Below are 23,056 nucleotides of genomic sequence, written 5' to 3' on the forward strand. Positions count from 1 at the left end.
TTAGCTGTTCCCCCGCTCCCAATTCCGTTTGGTCTCTGTGTGTCTATTCCTGTAAAAAGCTCTTACTATGGCTCTTAAGTCAACTGCCAAACTTGGGCTTAATAAGCATAAAATGTATTTTCAAAGAGAAGATTACAGGGTCAAACACTGTAGCTCTGAACCGTGAATCCGCTCTGTTGCAAATGTGGCCAACAGGGTGAGAGCGTGACTGTGTTATTCCAGCTCCTCTAATTAGGGATTTGGGAAGGAATCAGTTGTTCCTGAAACTCTGAGTCCTTTAGGGAGGCTTTGAGAACAGGACACACCACCTGGAATACAGGAAGTCCTCAAGTCCCCTTATAAATGGAGCAGAAAGCAGAGAAGCAAGAGCCCAGTCTGGGCTCTTTCAACTTGTTCAAAGCAAACTCACTGCCTTCCTTTTCCCCAAACCAGGCTGCTTCTCTTGTGTCAGCCATTTCAGTCAACATTTACTGTACTAGACAGCTGTGCAACTCAAAAAATCTAGACAGCATCTTTGGCCTCTTCTCTGTCTCGCTATGTCTAATCTATTGTCAACTCTTGTGATTTTATGCACATCATTCAAATCCCTCCCCTCCTTTCCACCTTTTCCTCCACAACCCTAACCAAGCAATTATCATCTACTACCTGGATAATTGCAGCAGCCTCCTAACTGTTTATCCCCTATACTGTCTTGCCTTCCTCATGTCTGCTCCTTCCATTTCAGTTAGATTGATATTAGATCTACAACTCAGTCTTTAAGTCACTGCCTAAAGCTATCCGGGACTTCCTGCTGTACTCAGTCAGGGTCCAATCACACAGGCATGGTAGGTCATGGCAAGGAACTGGAAACTATTTGACTTCTTCAGCTTCATCTTTCTTGACTCTCTCCTTGTCTCTCTGAACTCCAAGTGTTATAGCATTTTTGGTCCAGGGTTTAAATATGGCATAGTCTTTCCTCTGGACATTTACCGATTGTACAGATTGCCTTTCCCTCTGCCTAGAAAGTGCATCCTCCTTTCTTCACCTACTAAGTCATCCTTTAGTTTTCAGCTTAATTGTCACTTTTTTAGAGAAGTCTTCCTTTATCCCACAAACTAGATCAGGTCCTTCTCTTATAGGCTATTATATTTGTCTTGTTTCCTTTAGCAGATATAACTGCCCTTAAAACAGAGGCCTTTCCAATATTAATAGATAACTTCCCCAAGCAGCAAAGATAGAGGAAAAAACTCTGGATATTGGTGGAGCTTTGTCTCTGGAAAGTCACATGCTTTTAGGCAAATTTTTTAACCTCTGGTGATAGGATAAACGTGAACTTCCGAACAAGGGCACAAGACTTCTTTAAATACCAGCCTAGTTACCTACTGTATGTGCAACTTTGGGAAACTAAATATTATCTCTTCTCTCAGTGAGATATCTGCACAATGAAGGTAATACTGTCTCTACTTGGAATGGCTGTTGTGAAAGTAAATAATGTGTGCAAACTTCTTTGCACAGTGCTTTGCATAGGTTGAACACTCAATACATGTTTCTTAGCTGCTGGTGATTGTTCTTTGAACCCTGATTTCCTCAAGTGGGAAAAAGGCATAATAAATGATAAATCCTGCCACACCTATCCCTTGGTGTCATTTGAGACTAAATCAAAACAAGCAGAAGGTAAAAGCACATTGTAAACTATAAAAGGCCACATAATATTAGGTGTTTTTATTATTATTAGACAATACAAATACAAAAGGAGCAAACATCTAATGCAAGCTTAGGCACTGATTAGATGATTACTGGATATGTGTTGAAGAGTTAAATATAATTGTTAAAACAAGAGGCTTTTCTAAGTACTTGGCACAAGATATATGTCCCCACCCTGACCCCTATGAATGTTCTCATTTGCATTTCACATGGCAAGTGCTCCACACACTTCCTGGCCCACCCAGGGATGTCTCTCCTAGTGGGATGGAGTTCTCTCCATGGCCTGGGAAGCTATGAAGCTCCCTCTCTCTTGTCCCCATTCATCTCTTCTTGCCTCCCTGTCCAGGTGGTAGTTGAACCACTAGCCCTGCTGTTAGCTTGGTTGCATTAGTATCACTAGAGACAAACTGTGAAAGGGGAAATATTCTGTTATTGCTCTGGTCCAACTCATTTTTCACTTGAACACAGGGCAGAGTGAAGCACATTGCTCTTTGATGTCTTTATTTTCCTGTCAATAAGAATCTTGTTAGCCACCTGGCTGAGCAGGGTTTAACACTGGCTTGCTCATTTGGTCAATCCTGTCTCTCTTCCTTTATTAACCCTGGTTGGGTGTGAAGACTTGAAGTGCTGAATCCTTCAAGATTAGAGTTCTTGGATGCAGTGAACAATCCAGGGCCAGTAATTCAGCTTGGAATTATGTCCTTTAACTCATTGGACAAGCATTCACCATTTATCTTACAAGGAACTCTGCAGAACATAGAGAAGCACTGGAGGTGGCTGTACATGATGAAATGGGAGGGGTGTGGGCAAGAGTGTGTTCTCTGGAGTCAGATTGCCCAGATGTGACACCTGACTATGTCAACTTACGGCATTCTGTACCTATTGATGCTGCAGTTTCCCAGTTTCCTCAGATTGTTAAAATAATGACTATAAAGTCCTTGGCATAGTGCTTGCAAAGAAGTAAGCATGCAGTTTTAGCATAGCATTGATAATGATTATTGAAGGTTCACTGAAGATTATAAAGCACATACTGTGTGTCAGGAACTGTTTTCGAAGGATTGAAATGCATCAGGGAACAAAATAAAAATTCCTGTTCTCAGGGAGCATACACAATGAGAATGAGGATGAGGATGATGATGATGATGACATTGAAGATGGTCTCTGCCACCTGGGAGTTTAATGTCTATCAGGGGAGATGAAGAAATTCCTCATGCTGCCGTGGCCTTACCTTGTAATGGTTGTGGCCCAATAAACTTCTCCTACTGTACTGTGAGATCCTGGAAAGTATAAAGAATGCTCTGTTCATCTCTGAGTCTCTACTGCCTGGTTTTTGAGGTGTATAAATGGGTGTTTTATTGGGACTTTTCAACCTTATGATAGGGAACTGCCTATCATGGGTGAGGAAGATGGCTCATGAAGACCCCATTAAACTAGAGAAAATATGCTAGGGGTAGGGTAAGGCAGACCTCATTCATTTATTCACCCATTCATTCAGACATATTTCTTGAGCACCCAGGAGGGGGCAGGAACTATGTAAAGCACTGTGAGGAACACTGATATCCATGTGGTTCTCCTGGTCACACTTTAGCAGAGCCAGGGAAACACATCAGTGGCTATTTCCCTAAGGTTATTATGCAGCACCCATGCCTCCATTTCTAGTCTTCATCCCCTTTTACTGCAATGGATACCCTCCCTTAGGAAGAAAGGGAGGAGCTGCTACTGAGAGAAGTGTGTTTTGACAGAGAACCACCTGCTGGAACACAGATAAAGGAAAACTGAGGGAAACTGTTCTGTCCTCCTACATCTGACTGAGAATACTGATAATGACAGTATTAGCAGCATCAATATTTCTAGAGATGAAACTCAATTACATGAACAATTGACCTATAATTCAGTGAGAAATGTTCCATCCCTGCATCAATATCTTCTACAGTAGATGCTTTGAGAGTTTATTATGAATGACAAATGAGTGTTGAGGTTGCAGTGATTCACGGACTACCTGGTCTACCCTTGGATGCTGTATTTGTATCACCACCAACTTCTGGTGTCATCTTGTCAGAGTCTTGCTGTTAAAGGTAGCATGAGGTCTCTGGGATGGAGATGACCTCAGGAGTGATGAGTATGTGGGGAAACGGAGGAGGAGGGTGACACTGTGACTTTTATAGTGCTGTCTATTCTGTAAACAGTTTTTATTTGTGGTTCCCCAAACAACCCAGTAATGTAGCAGTCACTTCAATTTTCTCATCTGTAAAAATGGGGCAAGAGACTTGCCCAAGGTCTCAAAACTGGCAAGTGTCAGAGAGGAACCAAAAACCCAAGTTTTGTGTGTTTTCCACAATGCCAGCCAGGTTACTGATTGTGACATAGACTTGAGTTGAGAAACTTCTGGATGAGTAGATGGTTTCTCTAGAACACTAGTTTCTCAGAATGTCAAAGGTATTACAAACACATACAAAGTTGTTTCTGTCAAATGAATCAGAGCACCGCTGGAATGAGGAAGTTAAAAGACTTCCCTACTGCAAGACTTCTCTGTGCCTTTCACAGGCTCACCTAAGTCACTCTTTGTGACTGTTCAAGACAGGGAGAGAGTATACAATGACTTCTTGAGAATGCAGGCATTCTTTTTTTGCATGGATCACTGATATGGTTTGGCTCTGTGTCCCCACCCAAATCTTACCTTGAATTGTAATAAACCCCATGTGTCATGGGAGGACCCCAGTGAGAGGTAATTGAATCATGGAGGTCTGTTTTTCCTGTGAAAACCTGTGGATGTTCTCATGATAGTGAATAAGTCTCAAGAAATCTGACAGTTTTGTAAAGGGGAATTCCCCTGCACATGCTCTCTTGCCTGCTGCCACGTAAGACATGACTTTGCTCTTCCTCCACCTTCCACCACAATTGTGAGGCCTCTCCAGCCACATGGAACTGTGAGTCCATTAACCTTCTTTCCTTTATAAATTACCCAATCTCAGGTATGTCTTTATTAGCAGCATGAGAATGGACTAATATGGACTACCTTGTAAGAACTTGCTTTCTTAGAAATACACTTTGGGAAACCTTGCTTTAATCTCTAGTTTTCTTTTTTAGTTCCCTCTAATAACCTCAGGAAGATGCCTCTCTAATCCAAAGACTTAGGGAGGATGGCAACCCAGTGATTGGCAGCAAGTTTGTTTTCAGCCACAGCCATGGTCACACCTAGCTCTCAGTTCTTGCACAGGTCTGTCCATCTAAGGCCTAACATCCTAGTAGAGAGGGAATGACCTGCAGATAAGGAGGTTCTGCCACCACCCATCAGTGTGATCTTAGGCAAGTCACGTTCCTTTCTGGGGCTCAGATTCCTCTCCTGTAAAGAGAAGGATTTGGATAAGAATAATTCCCAAGACCCATTCTATTAACAGTCCCATAACATACAATTCCAGTTTCTAGGTCAGTTGGTCCTCACATCAGTAGTTCTCACACAGATGCATAAAATCTGCCAGGCACCTTGTTAAGATGCATAGTCCTGTGTCCTATCCACAGAGATTACAATGTAGATTTGGAGTGAGGACTGGGGATCTGTATTTGGAACCATCAGGCCAGGAGCTTTTGTTGAGAAAGTCTGTTTACACCAATACCTGGACAGATTTATTGAGACACAGTGAGGACTACAAGGAGCTCCCTGGATATATGACAGAGTGGGGCAGTCAGCCTTACACACCAGCTGATTGCAGGTGTACACATCTAGCCTATGGTCTGCCTCCTTGGGAAGATGGCCATTCTCTAACCCAAAGCTGCCTCTTAAGTGGGCTTTGTTCTATTTTGATTCACCTGTAGTTGTTAATTATTCACTAACAGCCCTGTTGAGGGTTAGGGGAAGAATTGCTTTGTTTATTTAACAATCCATCACTTATTACAAAGCATTAAGAAAACCCCATAGACTGTATCACACATTCAAGTGTGGACTCTGGAAATACCACCACAGCAGTGAAATCCATTTACAATCTGTTTACATGCTGTTTTGGAATGTTGGGTTTTAGAAAAGAAATTGGCCTTTTTAGAAAATTTTTTTGCTAAACTGAGAGTTACATAATTCTAAGCTCTGTTTGGAAGCAAGCTGCCAAAAGTTTTGGTGGCTGAAAGAACAATTGTTTTCCAGTTTCACTTCAAACCAGAGATGGCTAAGGAACTTAAAAATTAAGGAAGATTTTTAAGTGAACATAAATTACTTTGGTAATCAAACGTAAGTTTTGTTTTGTTTTGCTTTAAAGTTTAGGGAGATTGGGTAGGACTGAGAATATGAGAATGAATCCTTTTCCCACAGGGCAAACTGGCAAAGGAAGCTTTGACTATGAAAAGCTCTCGGTGGAGGTTCCCACTCCTGACACCAAGATGGTTCTCCTAAGCCAGTTTTCACAGCTTCCAGAGGGAGAAGCAATACAAACAAGCAAAGGGTGGACAGGTCTATGCTTCTTAGTGTCTCGTGCTTATTTTCTAGATACTTGTGCTTCTGTTGTGCCTATATTTTTTACCTTTTCTTTCATTTAACATTATTACACAAGTGCTTACCCAAGTGCTACAGGTCCTTGTAACAGAACAAATATATAAGGCCTTCATTGTTTCCCATCACACAAATACAAAATGTTCTTTAACCACTGTTGTACATTTTGATTGTTTTCAGTTATTTTTTTCTTTTATGAAAAAAACATATTGTGATGAATTCTCAGCGCATGAAGATTTTTCTGTATTTAGAATCCTGGGAGAATTCTAATGTAGATTGAGTTCTGGCACCTCAACTGTGTAAATTGCCCTCAATTTTTCTTCACTTTCTCAAAATGTGAGGAACAGATTTTGAAGCCAAGCTAGTCTGAAGTCACATCCTGGGAGGGGTCTGACTTCAAAGTAAAGATCTATGAAAAGGAAAACATTCTAAGCAAGTCAAGACAATATCATAATGCTATTTTGATAATATAAATATCAAATATTAAATTGATAATGTGTGGTTTAATAATAAAACTGTAAATCGTGTTCTGTATTCTTAATTCCTTAAGTCTTCTGTGCATTATCTTTCCATTCATTTATTACAAAGTATGTTAGATGAGTTACCTAAATGTTTGCTAGAAAATCTAATTCATGGTGATAACAATGATATGTTTCATTATAGTTAATTTATACATTAGATTTGAAAGTACTTTGAAACAAGTAATTTTCTATGTTTTCATTACTATCCATTAGGAGAGTATTTAGTTATTCTGATCATTGTTCAGGCAAAAGAACCAATCTGGTAGTTCTTTTCTGGTAGAGGGACTACACAGGGCTAAGTAGAGGCAGCACTGATACCTGGGGCCATGTTTTCCTGATATGCAGACCTGTGGTGAATGGGAATATTTTACCACAACAAAGTAAACTAGTCTTTATTCTTTAGTTTATCTCTGTGTGGAATAAACAACACAGTGATAGTACCTAGGAGGTCAATATCTACCTGCTGAAAGTAAAGAGATGAAAACATTTCTCTGTTCTCAAGAACCTGCCATTGTAATGGGAGAAATATAAGTGCAAATGGATTACCTTCAATCCAATTATTCATAACTCTATTATAGCAGTTAATATTGAGGGCACCAGGGGGGATGTCAGGGAAGGCTTCACCAAGGCAGACAAATTTGAGTTATCCTTGAAGGAAAAATACAGGTTTATAAGCCAGAAAATAGGGTGTGTTCTGGGGAAAGACATTCAAAGTGGAGGGCCCAGGGGCATAAACTGAGAAACATAAGAGGGCATGGGCTTCTCTGGGATGGTGATGTAAATTCAGTGCCACTGGGTCCTAAGGCTTGGAGGGTGGGTCAGTGGAAGACAAGGCAAAAAAAGGTGGGACACTCGAGGGCTTGTGGGAAATTGTAAGAAGTTTGGACTCCCAAGTGGTTGGTGAAGAGAGTCAAGACAAGTTTGCAAGTTACATGGAGTGTGTGTGTGTGTCTGTGTGTGTGTATGAGAGAGAGAGAGAGAGAATTGGAGAGAGAAAGAAAAGGAGAGCTACAGATTGAACATCTGCGTCACCCTAAAATTCATATGTTGAAATCCTAATCTCCAGTGTGATGGTATTTGGAGGTGGGGGTATGGGAAGTGATTAGGTCTTAAAGGTGGAGTCTTCTGGGTTTAGTGTCCCTATAGAAGAGACCCCATAGAGATGCCTTGTCCTTTTCCCACCATGTGAAGATACAGAAAAAATGAACCAGGAAGCAGGTTCTTAGCAGACACCAAATCTGCCAGCTCCTTATTCTCAGACTTGCCAGGCTTCAGAACTGTGAGGAATAACCTGCTGTCGTTTATAAGCCGGTCTCTGATATTCTATTATAGACACCCAGTTGGACTAAAACAGATAGAAACAGAGATACACAGAGGGAGGGGAATAGGTTTTGGCAAACAACCTTCACTGTGGATTAGTGTGAACAATGTCCTGGAGAAGGTTGATCTTTGTAGCTGGGAAATTACTCGTGAGGCCATTGCAAGGAATGAGGTGGAAGCTAGGGATTTAGTGTAAGGTAGGGAAAGCGGGGATAAAGAGAAAAAGCCCAATGTAAGAGACACATGATAGAATTGAGCATCTATTAAATGCAGGGAGTAAGAAAGATGCCACAACTAAGGATATCTTCAAGATTTTTAGTTGGGGAAAGAGAGTGAAAAAAGTCTGGAAAAGACAGGAAACAGAAGCAGTTGTAGAGAAGGAGGATAAGAAAATGAGTTCTGTCTAGGACACATTATGTTTGCAGTGTTTGTAGGGAACCCAGACAGAGGTGTGGCAGCTGGAGATGTGAGCTGAGATATCAGGGAAGTAGAGGGGTGTTTGGCAGTTGTCTCAAATGTAGCTTGTGTAGTTGACAAGGTGGAATGGGCGGGGTCCTCCAGAGAGAACAGACAGAAGGAAATAAGAGAAAGAAGTCCCACCTGGGAAATGCTGACCTTTATTTAAAAGGACCTAGCAAAGGAGGCTGAGAAGGGATGGGAGAAGAGGCAAGAAATGGCAGTGATTTGGAAAGAAAAGGAGGAGAATTTGTTGTTTGGTTAAAGATTTTCGCTAAGGAGAGTGTGGCTGGATAAGTTATCAGTCAACTGGGACTCCTTTGTCCAGGCAAATGCCGCTCTGGACAGAACACAGGGGACTGTGGCAGTAACCTCAGTCTGTCTCCAACAAACAAGGATATGTGGCCATCTACTTGCCATAACATCAGACTGAGGTAGACAGTGTTGTCCTGGGACAGGCAGCTCAGGAGGGCTGCCAGGGGATGTGGCCTTCTTCATTTTCTGAAGCAAGTTAAGAGAGAAGAAAGAAAGAAAGAAAATCAGTGCAAATGTTCACTGGCTTGGAGCTCCATTTTCTTGAAATAATTTTATTTTTTCACCAACTCTACAAGGGGGTGGTATCTGGGGAACACTTTCCTTTGTTCTCTTGTTTCTGGGAGGGGCTTCTGTTATGGACCCTTGCAGCCCCTCTTCCCACAGGAGGAGATGCTGAAGATGAACAGTTTTTCCAATTGGTGGGGTGTGAACGGTCTGCATATCTGTCGGCTCACTGTTCTTTTCCCAGGTAGTTTAAGGCAAGAGAGCTCCTGTTTCCTTTTGCTTACCTCTTCTGATTTTGGAAGTGGTCTGATCCACGTTGTCTTCTTTGTTGCCAAGAGTGACCTTTAGAGGAAGGTAGGTGGCTACAATTGACTGGCTATTTTGCCTGAATTTGAGGTAGTCATTGGAAAAGTAATATATTAGGGATTACATTTGGCTGCAGGTCCAGGCTGCATTCCCATATCCAGATGTAACAGGAATTAAACTAATGTTGACAATACCCTCCCTCAATTTGACTCATGTCTAGTTCTCATTTGATTCAAATATTTGTTGGGAGGGGGATAAAAGCATGATGTATTGCTGTGTTCAAATCCCAACATATGCCCATTTTATGTGTAAAGACATCTGTGAACTCCATTCATAAATTACAGAGTAGGGATTAAGCCAGAATACAAACCCAAAGACCAAATCCAGACTCCTTGTCCTCTTTTTACTCCACCATGCTGCCTCTTCAGGCTGAAATTATACTGACAAAAAAAGTAAATTCACATGGTCCAAGTGTGTGATTCCAGTTATAATGGGGTATGAGTTCACTTAAGCTACTTTGATGTCCTGCTTGCTCCCAGGCTATCCTAACAGGAAACACTCTCTGTTCTATTCCCACGAGGTGGATTCTAAGATCTAAGAGTGTCCTCTCATTCCTCCTGCTGGGATAGAACTGAAGATTAATACAGCAAATACACTTTCTTTTCCCAAAGAGTTCACTTTTTTGCATGACATCAGCTTTCTTAATGGGGAACAGGAAAAGGGTCTAATTTCTCTGTGGGACTGTTCAAGTCCTTTCCCAGGACAGGGTGATCCTTGGGAAAGTCATGAGAATTTTCCTTCAGGTTCCACCATGCTCTAGGATATAGGAAGTTTTTGACTTTTCTTTCCTTGGTCTTACTCATCTTAACAATCACCCAGCAACCACTCCCTGACTCTACCCCAGCAAGGTCATGCATGTGAGAATGCCTTGCAGTTGTGGAGAGTCTGTCCCCAAAGCATGACTGTATTACTTCATTTACTCCTCACTATGCTCTGCTGGTTTATTTTCCCAAATGGGGAAACTGAGGTGAGATGTGTTCAAGGCTAACCAGGCATAGATAGCAAGTAAGCTACTATTAAACATGAGTTTGGTTTTCCTGACTTCTGTTGTTCTTTACGCCATAACAGTGGATGTATTTGTAAGACTGAACTCCAATTTCTAAAACAGCAAAAAAAAAAAGTAGAGGTGACTTGGAAAGCATGGGAACTGAGAGATTCTCCTATTCAGCTTCCCCTTTACTTCCTGTGTGATATGGTTTGGCTGTGTCCCCACCCAAATCTCATCTTGAATTGTAACTCCCACAATTCCCATATGTTATGGGAGGAAGTGGTGGGAGGTGATTGAATTATGGGGGTGGGTCTTCCCTGCATTGCTGACATGATAGTGAATGAATCTCACAAGATCTGATGGTTTTAGAAATGGGAGATTCCCTGCATAAGCTCTCTCTTTGCCTGCCACCATCCATGTAAGATGTGACTTGTTCCTCCTTGCCTTTCACTTTCTGCCATGATTATGAGACCTCCCTAGCCACGTGAAACCGTAAGTCCAATAAACCTTTTTCTTTTGTAAATTGCCCAGTCTTGGGTATGGCTTAATCAGTAACATGAAAATGGACTAATTCAGTAAAAATTGGTACCAGTAGAATGGGGCATTGCTGAAAATGTATCTGGAAATGTGAAAGCAACTTTGGAACTGGGTAACAGGCAGAGGTTGGAACAGTTTGAAGGGCTCAGAAGAAGACAGGAAAATGTGGGAAAGTTTGGAACTTCCTAGAGACTTGTTGAATGGCTTTGACAAACATGCTGATAGTGATATGAACAATAAGGTCCAGGCCGAAGTGGTCTCAGATGGAGATGAGGAAGTTGTTGGGAACTGGAGCAAAGGTGACTCTTGTTATGTTTTCGCAAAGAGACTGGTGGCATTTTGCCCCTGTGCCCTAGAGATTTGTGGAAATTTGAACTTGAGAGAGAACTTTAGGGTATCTGGTGGAAGAAATTTCTAAGCAAGAAAGCATTCAAGAGGTGACTTAGGTGCTGTTAAAGGCATTCAGTTTTATAAGGGAAGCAGAGCATAAACATTGGGAAAATTTGCAGCCTGGCAATGTGATAGAAAAGAAAATCCAATTTTCTGAGGAGAAATTCAAGCTGGCTGCAAAAATTTGCATAAGTAATGAGCTGAATGTTAATGAGCAAAACAATGGGGAAAATGTCTCCAGGGCATGTCAGAGGTCTTCAAGGCAGCCCCTCCCATCACAGGCCCAGAAGCATAGGAGAAAAAAATGGTTTCATGGGTCAGGCCCAGGGTCTCCATGCTTGTGGTCCCCATACTTGGTGCCCTCTGTCCTAGCTATTCCAGCCATGATTAAAAGGGGCCAAGGTACAGCTCAGACCATGGTTTCAGAGGTTGCAAGCCCCAAGTCTTGGCATATTCCATGTAGTGTTGAGCCTGCAGGTGCACAGAAATAAAAAACTGAGGTTTGCGAACCTCTGCCTAGATTTCAGAGGATGTATGAAAACACCTGGATGTCCTGGCAGAAGTTGGCTGCAGGGGCAGGGCCCTAATGGAGAACCTCTTCTAGGGCAGTGTAGAAGGGAAATGTGGGGAGGAGCCCCCACACAGAGTCCCTACTGGAGTACTGCCTAGCGCAGCTGTGAGAAAAGGGCCACCATCTTCCAGGCCCCAGAATGGGAGATCCACTCACAGCTTCCACTATGTACCTGGAAAAGCCTCAGACACTCAACAGCAGCCCATGACAGCATTCAAGAGGGAGGCTGTACTCTGCAAAGCCACAGGGGCAGAGCTGCCCAACAGCATAGGAATCCAGCTCTTGCATTAGCTTGACCTGGATATGAGACATGGAGTCAAATGAGATCATTTTAGAGCTTTAAGATTTGACTGCCCTGCTGGATTTCAGACTTGTTTGGGGCCAGTTGCCCTTTTGTTTTGGCTAATTTCTTCCATTTGGAATGGCTATATTTACCCAATACCTCTACCTCTATTGTATCTAGGAAGTAACTAACTTGCTTTTGATTTTAAAGACTCAAAGGTGGAAGGGACTTGTATTGTCTCAGATGAGATGTTGGAATATGGACTTTCAAGTTAATTCTGAAATAAGACCTTGGGGGACTGTTGGGAAGGCATGATTAGTTTTGAAATGTGAGGACATGAGATTTAGGAGGGACCAGGGGTGGAATGATATGGTTTGGCTGTGTCCCCACCTAAATCTCATCTTGAAAAATCTCATCTTGAATTTTAATTCCTACAACTCCCACATATTGTAGGAGGAACTTGGTGAGAGGTGATTAAATTATGGAGGTGGGTCTTTCCTGCGCTGTTGTCATGATAGTGAGTGAGTCTCACAAGATCTGATGGTTTTAAAAATGAGAGTTTCCCTGCACAAGCTCTCTCTTTGCCTGCTGCCATCCATGTAAGATGTGACTTGCTGCTTCTTGCCTTTCACCTTCTGCCATGATTGTGAGGCCTTCCCAGCCATGTGGAACTGTAAGTCCAACAACCTCTTTCTTTTGTAAATTGCCCAGTCTTGGGTATGTCTTTATCAGCAGCATGAAAATGGACTAATACATTGTGATATCCCCAGAAAACTCTCACTGTGGGAGAGTTTTTGTCCCCCTAGATTAGATTTTGATTTTATATTTTCTAGTTTTAAAGTTGGGATGTTTGAGCTAAGAAAAAGTCTTAAGACTCAGCATTGTGGAATACTGGAAATGTATTCAGATCTGTCCCATCAATTCTAGGATCAAAAGTCTGTCTCCTAGGCTTACTTGAGGAAAAATCATACAGTGTGAAAGGTATGACTTTTGGAGTTAAAAGACCCAAGTGCAAACCATGGCTGTCCCATTCATTTACTGGCTATGAAACCTTGACCAACCATTTAATCTCTGAGTCTCAGCATCCCCATCAGTGAAAAGTGCTTGTTCCCTCACACCCACAGAGCTATAGTGAAGACTGTTTGAGCTGATATACGCAAAATCTTTGTGAAATGGTAACTAGTCACATGTATATGCTACTTGTTATTGTTATGGCCACGTCTCTCCTTTGAAGTGGCTGGGTTGAATATCTTTACTGGAGTCATCCTTCATTCATTTATCTATTTAATCCATGTATTAAGTACTTTCTGTGTGCTAGGCATTAATTTGGTTGGAATTCTAGTTTACATTATCCAACGAAAATTTTAAAAATTTGTTAAAAGCAACCAAAAGCAGGTGTAGGAGGAGAATGAGTATATAGGCTCTGTCACTGACCAAACAAAGGAATTAGTTGGGTTTCCATTGTTATGCCTCTTCAGATATTTAGAAGTCAGGATGTTTGGTGTATCAATAAGACCCGCAACTGAATTGAGGTGGTAAATCTGTGATTACTCCAAGCCCACCAAATATAGACATTTCAAAAATATCCAAATTCACTGTGTGAGTTATTTTCTGTGAAAGATAGGTGCTTTGAGAGCTGTCAAGTTAGGGGCTGAAATGACTCACAGCCTGCAGCTTGTTGGCTGATGGAAGAATACCATGCTGGGTTCTGCTGCTACAGAGACCCAGGAAATGGGTCTCAAAGACCTTTTGGGCACCAGTGCAGCCTTCCCAGTTAGATCTCGGTGAGGATTCTGAGAGTAGAGCTGGAGTCTGAGGTTGGGGTAGAGGGTGGGGCATGAGGGTGAACTGGTTTTGATGTAACAAGCTAGATGTAACAAGCTGCTTTAGATGTAATAAGCTGATTAATTCTGATAGATTGTTGTACTTTGCTAGTTTTTTGAAATAATGAAAGCCAACAACCTCGTCAATATGATTCTATATTTGCCTATCTCAATAAGACAAGTTGCATATACAAAAGCCAGACAGTGAATAACCCTGCAGAGTCTGTGCCCTCCTTTAAGAAATAGGTCAATGTAACATTAAAGAAAATTTAATAAAATAAATCACAAGTGAAATTCTTCTGCTCTTCCTATGTAACTGGAGTGCAGGAGGAAGGTGCCCACTTGGAATTTTATACAGGATGATTAATATAACTTTTAAATTTTAGTTTTAATGACTATTTTTTTTTGCTCACTTTCAATTTGGAAATGCTTGAAACACAGCACATTGGATGTGGAGGTAAGATTTAATAAGTTTGGAATCTACATTGTAGATTTCTTAGCAACTGCACTTGTTCAAATAAAAATGTATGGTGGAACATGCTGATTTTCAAATCTGAAATCTACATTGTCTTGTGGAAGAATAAATGGTTTAATAACTTTTCAGATTAATAGAATAAATTTGTTTCTTGATTATTATAGGTTTCTTCATTAGGCTGATTAAATAAAAAGAAGAAAGAAATTGCAAATCACCTATAAATGTAAGCAGGCAGATTTTGGACTCTCTGAATGCTATTTGAATACCTTCCTACTCAATATGTAATATGAGGACCAGCTCTCACAAATCTCCCAGGAATTTGTTAGAAATGCTGACTGTTAGGCCCCACCCTAGATTCTGAACCAAAATTTGCATTGAAGGAATACCCAGGTGATTGGTATGCATATTACAGTTTCCATGGCTTTGGTACTTTAAGTACTCAGGGTGAATTTTGGGAGCAATACTGTATTAAATGCTCCACTAGACTTCTGGAGTCACAAGGAGAGAGATAGCTGATGCTTTGACTGATGAGTTAATTCCCAAACACATGGGAGACATATTTCTGTGTGATCAACTGTCCTTTTGTGTAAATTGTTGCCTCTGGCCTAGGGCTGTGGGTGAGTCACAGCATTGGATTTATTGTGCAAGGGACATATATTAAAAGCAAATAATCAGCTCCTCCCAAAACAGAATATGAAGAAATAATATCATTCATATCTGTTTTTCATTATCAAAATAATATTGCTGTTTTCATGCTTTTTAGGCTCCTCAGGGTATTCTGCTGCGACTCTGAGTTTTTGTTTTTTCTTTTTACATATTTAGAAACAATTTAATAGAAACGTTGCTGCATGGGAACAAAAATATTTTTCTCACAAAACATTTTCATTCAATAAGTTGCCACATATTTTTGTTCCATTTGGTACTTCATAAACAGTATCTATAGGCAATGCCATTGACAGGGCAGAAGAGTAGATTTATGTGTTTAAAGTGGCTATATAAATCTATATCTACAGTTTTTGCTTTAAACAAAGCATAACTAATACTTAATTTAACAAATTGTTAAATAGTAGTTTGTTCTAAGTTCCTTAAAAAGACTGCAGAGAAGGTAAATTAATTATTTCATTCACTCATCTAAAATTACTGACCTTTTACTGAGGATACAAAGATGAATCAAACATTGTCCATGACACTGAAGAACTCACTCTCTAATGTTGAAGGAAGAAAGATGATGTGGCAGTGTGATGACAGCTTTCAGAGAGTAAGTGTAGATGCTCTGGGAGAGCATAGTAGGGGTTCTTAGTGAGATTGATGGGTAGGGCAGGAGCTGAGGGATGATTTCCCACAAAAGCTAACCCCTAGGTAGAGTCCTTTAAAAGGCAAGCCTTGAAGCTACTCCCTCACTTTCTTCAGGCCTCTGTTTTGTGCCTGAGTGAAGTCTTCTGTGACCTTCTGTGTCAAGAGCAATAGTCACCCCAAACCTCTGCCCTCCCTATCTCTTCACCCTGTTTTGTTTCCTTCATAGCACTTATTACCATATAGGGCAGCTGAGACAGCCTGAGTGATCCCCAAACCCTGGTATTCAGGCTGCTTTGTTGTCCCCTTTCACATTTGATCCATTATGACCAACAGAATATGACAGAAGCAATGGTATGTCACTTCCAAGCTTAGGTTAGAAATAATAACTGTGGCTTTCATCTTGATCAGTTTCTCTTGGATCACTCACTCTAGCAGAACCCAGCTGCCAAGTCATGAGGAGCTCTCTGGAGAGGTCCACATGATTTAGAAACAAAACGTTGTGACAACACCACGTGAGTTAACTTGGGAGCAGATCCTCCAGCCCCAGATGAGCCTTCAGATGAGACTGTTATCCTAGTTAACAGCTTGACAACTTCATGAGAACTTGTAAGCTTGAACTACCCAACTACATCTGGTATATTATAGGTTTGCTTATTTATTATTGTCTCTTTCCTTAGGTAGAATATGACCTCCATGAGAGCAATTACTTTGCTTTGTGCATTGCTATTCCTCTGGTGCCTACGACATTGCCCAGATCCTAGTAGGAGCTCAATATATATTTGTTAAATGAACACTGGAGCCTACTGATATCCATTGAAATGATCTGAATGAGGATTTAGAGTGTCTCATTATATGTGGGAGATCTTCAAGAGAAAATGGATTAGCTTTGTTTCTCTTCTGATCTAACTGGTTGGGTATTTTAAGTGATGAAGTCTACAGCTGAGAAAATAACCCAATCAGTCTCTCCAAAGAACAAAAACAAAGCGGCATGAAAGCCAATGTTTTCATTTTGGCCACACCTCACAGGGGTAATAGATTTTTTCTGTTTGGGTTCTCAGCAAACCAAGGGAAGCAGACAACTATTGGGGCTGGTCATCAGCACAGATCCATCAGTGACCACCAGAGTTGGCCGGTCCAAGGGAAATATGGTCCTTGGAATTATGAGCCAAAACAAACTCCATGGACATCAAAGTCCAACCCCTCTACTCTAATTGCCTAGGCTTGGGTCCTGTAGGGCCAATGAGAGTAAATTCTTTAAAGCTGAGGAGCCCATGGGCTAGATGTAAGTCATAACTGTGGGAATCCAAAAGTCAAGAGACCAAAAGCAGACACAGAGCCTGAAAGAGCAGGCCGATAATGGGACAACTGAACCAAGTCTGGGGGACTTGGACAAAGCAAAAACACCCAGTAATACCTGAGAAGAGTTCTGAATTGTAGCTTTCCATAGGCAGTGGTTCTCAACTCTGCCTGCACAACATAATCACCTGGGGAGCCAATGCTCATTATTAAATGCTTGTTTCTTACTTCAGACCTACCTCCTATGTTCTGCTCTGTAATGCCCGGGCTGGGATTCTGCCAACAGCATTTCTCCTTTACCAGCTCTGCCAATAGCAGGTGCTAGAAGAGACTGGAAGGATGAAATAGGGAGAAGGAATTTTTCTCATTCTGTTTGCTTTCTTTGTTATTACTGTCACCTTAGCAGTGGTTCTTCAATCTTTGGTCCCGGTAGCAGCAGTTGATTTTAATTTGCAGGTCTGCCAAAATCCCAGAAGCAGTTGTTTCTGAGAAATAAGCACTAGCCAGCCAGTGTCTTCTCAGAAGTCAGGTCCCATCCAGCTCTGGGGGGTTCCTCCCCTGAGCTCAGACACCAGCAACAGTTGGCAGCACACCCCAGAGGCTGTGGTCTCAGCTCTGCAGGGCTCTTCCTTCTAGCTGCTAAGTTTCAATAGCCCTAACCTCTTCCTTTGTTTCTCTCAGCATTAGAGGTAGTAGCTGCTTTCTGCTTTCCTCAATTACTGGTCAAGACTAATTAAATTCTCTATTTCTGGTTTCTATATCCCAACAGGACCCTGACTGCAGGTACTTAAGAGATATATAGATATCTGTGTTCTCCCATAACCCAATGTTGATTTAATTGGTCTGCTATAATCAGAGAGGACATTTTTAAAGTCCATAGATAATTTTAATATACAGTGGTAAACAACATTACCACTATGCTGTATTGTTCTGTTTACCTGTATGGAAAGGTCCAACTTTAAAGATAGAGGGTGAGATGTGCCCCAAGCAGGAGCATGAACTGTTGCTATTTTTACTAATTCTTTCAGTTGCCTATACTAGGATCTAGCAGAAACCCATTTTTAATTTGACCAGGTCCACGCATCCTTTAAAGAGTAAGGGTTCTTTTGGCCACTCACATGTCTGACTCCTTAGCAGATGGCAGTAGCCATTTGAGCTGGTTTCATCTTTCTGCTCCCATATTTTGAATGCTTCTGGACTTCTACAATACCTCTGGATATCTCATTATGGGTGGAATCACTGGAGGTAGGAGATTACTAAATGGATGTTTCCCTGTGACTAAAAGCAGACAGCTCTTGTGTACTTGCAAAGGTCTTTAGAAAATAAAATTTGCATTTGCATTCAGAGAAAATCCATCTTACATAGGTTGTTTGTGTGCAAATTCAACACCCTAGCTCTAGATTTTCATTAAATATTTCATGTGTGTGTGTAATATTGTCAACATTACTAATGGGGTTTCTGTTTAATTTCTTGATATAATTTGTCATCAAATAATCTCCCAGAAAGGAGTTCTGGCCATGTAATGGGACCTCACAGAGAAGGATGGTTTGTTTTTGCAAAGGGAATGATTTCAATTTCAAGCAAGCAGGAGATTGGGAATATATGGGCCTGGTGACTCGGCAGGAGCATTATGGATTGCAATTAAATTAATGTTCCCAGCACAAAGACTCACTGCTTTGGGTTTCTGCATAATGTGTCCCCTTGAATCAGACAGGGAAAGGTACTTCATGAAAATTACCACCTTCACTCTCAATGGACTTTACTTGACCATCTTGCACGAGACTATGGAATTATGGTGACCTCAAATGGCATACCTCTTAACAGATATGGTGTGTAGATCCCTATTCTCCCCACCACTAAATAAACCACATAACAGCTCAAAATAAAAACTGGTGAAAGGAAATAAGCAGACAAACAGGAAATTGGTAAGATGACAAAAGATGTGTGCACACAAACACAGTCTAATTCGTGCCATTCGACAGTGATTTGCTCTGCTTCTGCTCCCGTCTCTTAGAGGGAAGTCTAGAACCAGCACCTCTTCTATGTGTTATTTCCTGAAGGAAATGAGATTTGAGGCATGATAGACTGTAAAAGAAGTATGCTTAAGCAAAGCTGTTTATAACCTTTCAAGTATTTCCAGTTTCTGCTATAGAGAGAAACATAGGAAAAGTACTAACATGAATAGGGAAAAAATCCTGAAATGGATTGGGAATAGGAGAACATTTCTTTGATCTTCAAAATGCTTTCTGTAGTTTGCTAATGGTTTGGGAGAGTAACCTCTAGGGGGTGAGGTTGTAGACTTCTAGAGACAGGAAGAATGATTGGATAAAACTTTGATTAGTGCTAACCGCATTGATGCCATCAATCCTAAATTAGGAAAGCTTCTACATTGTCCTTCTATTCAGAAATCTTCAATAACTCCCAAATGTTCACAGGAGAAATCCTTGAATTTTTATTGCACTATGATTCTGTACCAACTTTCTTAAAAAAAAAAAATCTTGCTAACTGGGACTGTGCCTTGCAGACACTAGAATCAGGATTCATCTCTGATACTAGTAGGTAAGAGCTCTTTCACTCTCAGCTCCCATGTGTTAGCAACCATGCAATCTTGGATAAGTTCCTTGCTGCTCTGACCTTTCATCCCCTCTTCTGTAAAATAAGGGTGATAGTATTACAGAATAGATCTCATAAGGTCATTTTGCAAGGAGTACATGTGAGGTGACCAACCATCCCCCGTTCATCCAGGACTGAGAGGCATCCTGAGCTACTAAAACAGCTTTCAGTGGTAAAACAGAAAAGCCCCAGGCAAACTGGGATGAGGTGGCCACCCTACAAGACATATTTGCAAGTAAAACATTTAGCATTGTGCTTGGCATATAATATTATGATAATGATCATTATTATGTTATGTATGTCTTCCTTTTTCCTAAACATGCTTTGCATTTCCTCCCCCAAGCCTATGTCCTGCCCCCATCTCTGCCCCTGCCACCCTATTGCCCATCGCTGGAATTCCCCTGCCCTCTCTCCTTTGCTTATCAGAATCCTTACTCTCTTATTTCTCTGACCAGACTGAACACTCATGAGAATGGGTCTGATCTCATTCAGATTGGCATTTTCTGCAGCTCTTGACAGAGCACCTGTCACATGGTCAGGAGGTGCCCCCTGCATGTATGATGGCTAATTAGCTACTGTTCATCTTTTACTTTACTAAACCTGCTACATCTATAACTATATCAAATGTGCAGAAAGCACTCATGTCCTGCAGGTATTTCCTGCCTAAGAAGAAAATGCATGTCGTAGTGTCAAGATCTAATGCCAAATATCAAGTAACAAACTTGTAATACTGTATATTGATTTTCACAATTGCTATTGAGTTGCTTAATATTGCCTCAACTGTCACATCTAAAAGGTACAGATCATTCAGAGGAATCAGACTTTCTTTTCAGTTCCTTGGAAAATAGCTCAGGAAGTTTTTGTGGTGTCACTAGAAGAAACTCTGACACTGCAGGGTCATGTGTTTGCACTCAGTGGAATGTTTTAGAATGTTCTTTTTGGATGAGATTGTATTTCATTATTTCCTTTCTGTAAACATAACACTTAATTACTAACTCTAAGAAACCATTCTCTTGTAACTAAATTGCTTTTTAACAAAAGATTCGAAATGGATTTGAGTTTCAAAAGGGAACAGAAGAAATTGAAGACATGTATCTTTAAACCGTAATTACACAGTTGAAAATCATACACTGAACATGATTTTGCAGATTCAATTTACTTGTTATTGGAGGAAAGACAGGAGATTAATCCTACAAATTTAAAAGTGTCCGGATTTTGTTTAATTTGACTTAAAATTTGAAACTTCACATTTATGAGTTGTGTTCCTTATTTCACAGTTCAATTAGCAATTGTTTGGAGAGATAAGCTCACTCTTAGGGTGACAGTCTCAGAAAAGTTTAAGAGCAAATATTCCTTTTATTTTATTTATGTCTTTCCATCCATTACAGTTGGAACCATGTGTAAAGCTGATTATTCAATTTTCAGAGTCATATTTATAATATTTTCCATCTCATTCCAGAGTTCATTGAATCTGAGACACAACTCCTACATGCAGATGAAATTATTATTGTTTTCTCCTGTTAATGCAAGCTTATGTTATTTTCCTCTTTTCCAATTCTTAAAATAAAATTTACATTAATAAGGGGTTTAAATCAGAATTCCAATGATTGACAGGATCTGAATGCAACTTAGATGATACAATTCACTTGTAGTAGGCCTAAGGGAAGTCAAGTTTAAGATCAAGGTGGTCTCTGACCCAGTAGGGCAAGATAACTGGATCAAACAGGCTTAGAGGATTCTTTAATACCAAACCCTTCCTCTCAGGAGATACATAGCCACAACCCCCTCTCATCCTTGCCCCTGATTTGTAAATTTTTTTGTACAGATGGGGTCTCACTATATTGGACAGGCTGGTCTTGAACTCCTATCCTCAAACTATCCTCCTGCCTTGGCCTTGCAAAGAGCTGGGATTACAGGTGTGAGCCACTGCATCCAGCCTGAAATCTTGATTCAAGAGTCTACATCAATCATTAGTCATAAAAAGTCTAAACAACTGGGCCTTCTGTGATCTGGAATATACCTTCCACATTATTCCACCTCTGCCCAGCCACAGCCACATGCACTCATGCTCTATTAAAGAGGAAAGCAGTCAATCAGAAGCAAATACAAATATGACAAAACAAAAAGCAAATCCTTGGACATTAAAAAAATTGTGTTATATATCCTGAATTCAATAGACATTTAGTATAGTTGATATTGACATGTTCTTTTATGTAATGTATGGTTGAATTGATTTTTTTGACTGATAGCAAAAAGCACTTACAAAATAGTGGTTAAGAATATAAGTTTTAGAGTTGAGCAAACCTAGTTTTAAAACAGGTTCTGCCACTAATTAGCCTGGTGGTCCCGGGTAAGTAACAAACACATTGTACAGTAACCTTCATCTTCATGTCTCTGAGGTGGAAATGCAGTATGGCCAGCAGGACTGGAGTGAGAACTCCCTGAAAGCAAAGCATGGCAGACCCGAGAGAAGTCCCTGTCTGTCCTGCCAGTGGCCCACGTGAGGACAGCGCTTTGTTAAAGCAAAAGAAGGAAAGCTTTCTAGGAACAGAGCAGTGTGTGCCGACTCCAAGGATTCAGCTGTGGGTCAAGGACCAGTAGAGTCTTAGGCAGGGAAAAGAAAGGACCACTTGCAAACATAGGAAGGGCAACAGAACATTGTCCAGCCCTATTCTTCCAAAGCTGGACCGCTGAGCCCAGCTGTGCACTTTGTGTCTTCTGCTGACTGAGCGCTGAGCAGGGCTGAGCTCTGGCCCTTGCTGGGCTTTTCAGTGGGCTGTAGAAACCCAGGGAGAGAGCCATCCACCCTCCCAGTCACCCTCGGTGACTTACGCACTAGGTCTGTCCCCGTTCTAGTCCTAGCCCCTGACCAAGTCTCCAGTCCTGCTGAGCCTCCATCAGTAAGACCAGGAGCTTACCACCGATACGTTTGAGACCTTCTCATCCTAAAATTAAATGACTTTGTGTTTTCTTTTTGGAAGCATCTTCCTAGATAGTTTGAATTTCATCCTTCTAAGTAAGTATTTGGAGAATTTAAACACTTCTATAAGTAGAATATTACCTTATTAACAAGCTCCAGGATGAACTGAGGACACAGTCTCTAGATTCAAACATTTAAACTGCATGTTAAATGTTTAAATGCACATTTCTGCTATTTGTTTTCAAGCCATTATTTAAAAAATGTTTTTGCCTTTTCAAAAACAATTTTTAAAAATAGTGATTACATTTAATTCAACCAATTCTATATAACTATTATGTATTATCATTTTTTATTTTCCTCTTCCAGCCTATACCCATCTACATAGTAATACTGATATAGTTGCAATCACAAAGCACATATAATTTGGTCATTTTTCTCTCACTTGGCACTTTAGCTTAAAGATTTTCTATGTATCTACAAAATCTTTCTAATTATCATTTC

The sequence above is a fragment of the Macaca fascicularis genome, chromosome 9, assembly GCF_037993035.2.
Source record: "Macaca fascicularis isolate 582-1 chromosome 9, T2T-MFA8v1.1".
Classification (NCBI taxonomy): Eukaryota; Metazoa; Chordata; class Mammalia; order Primates; family Cercopithecidae; genus Macaca; species Macaca fascicularis.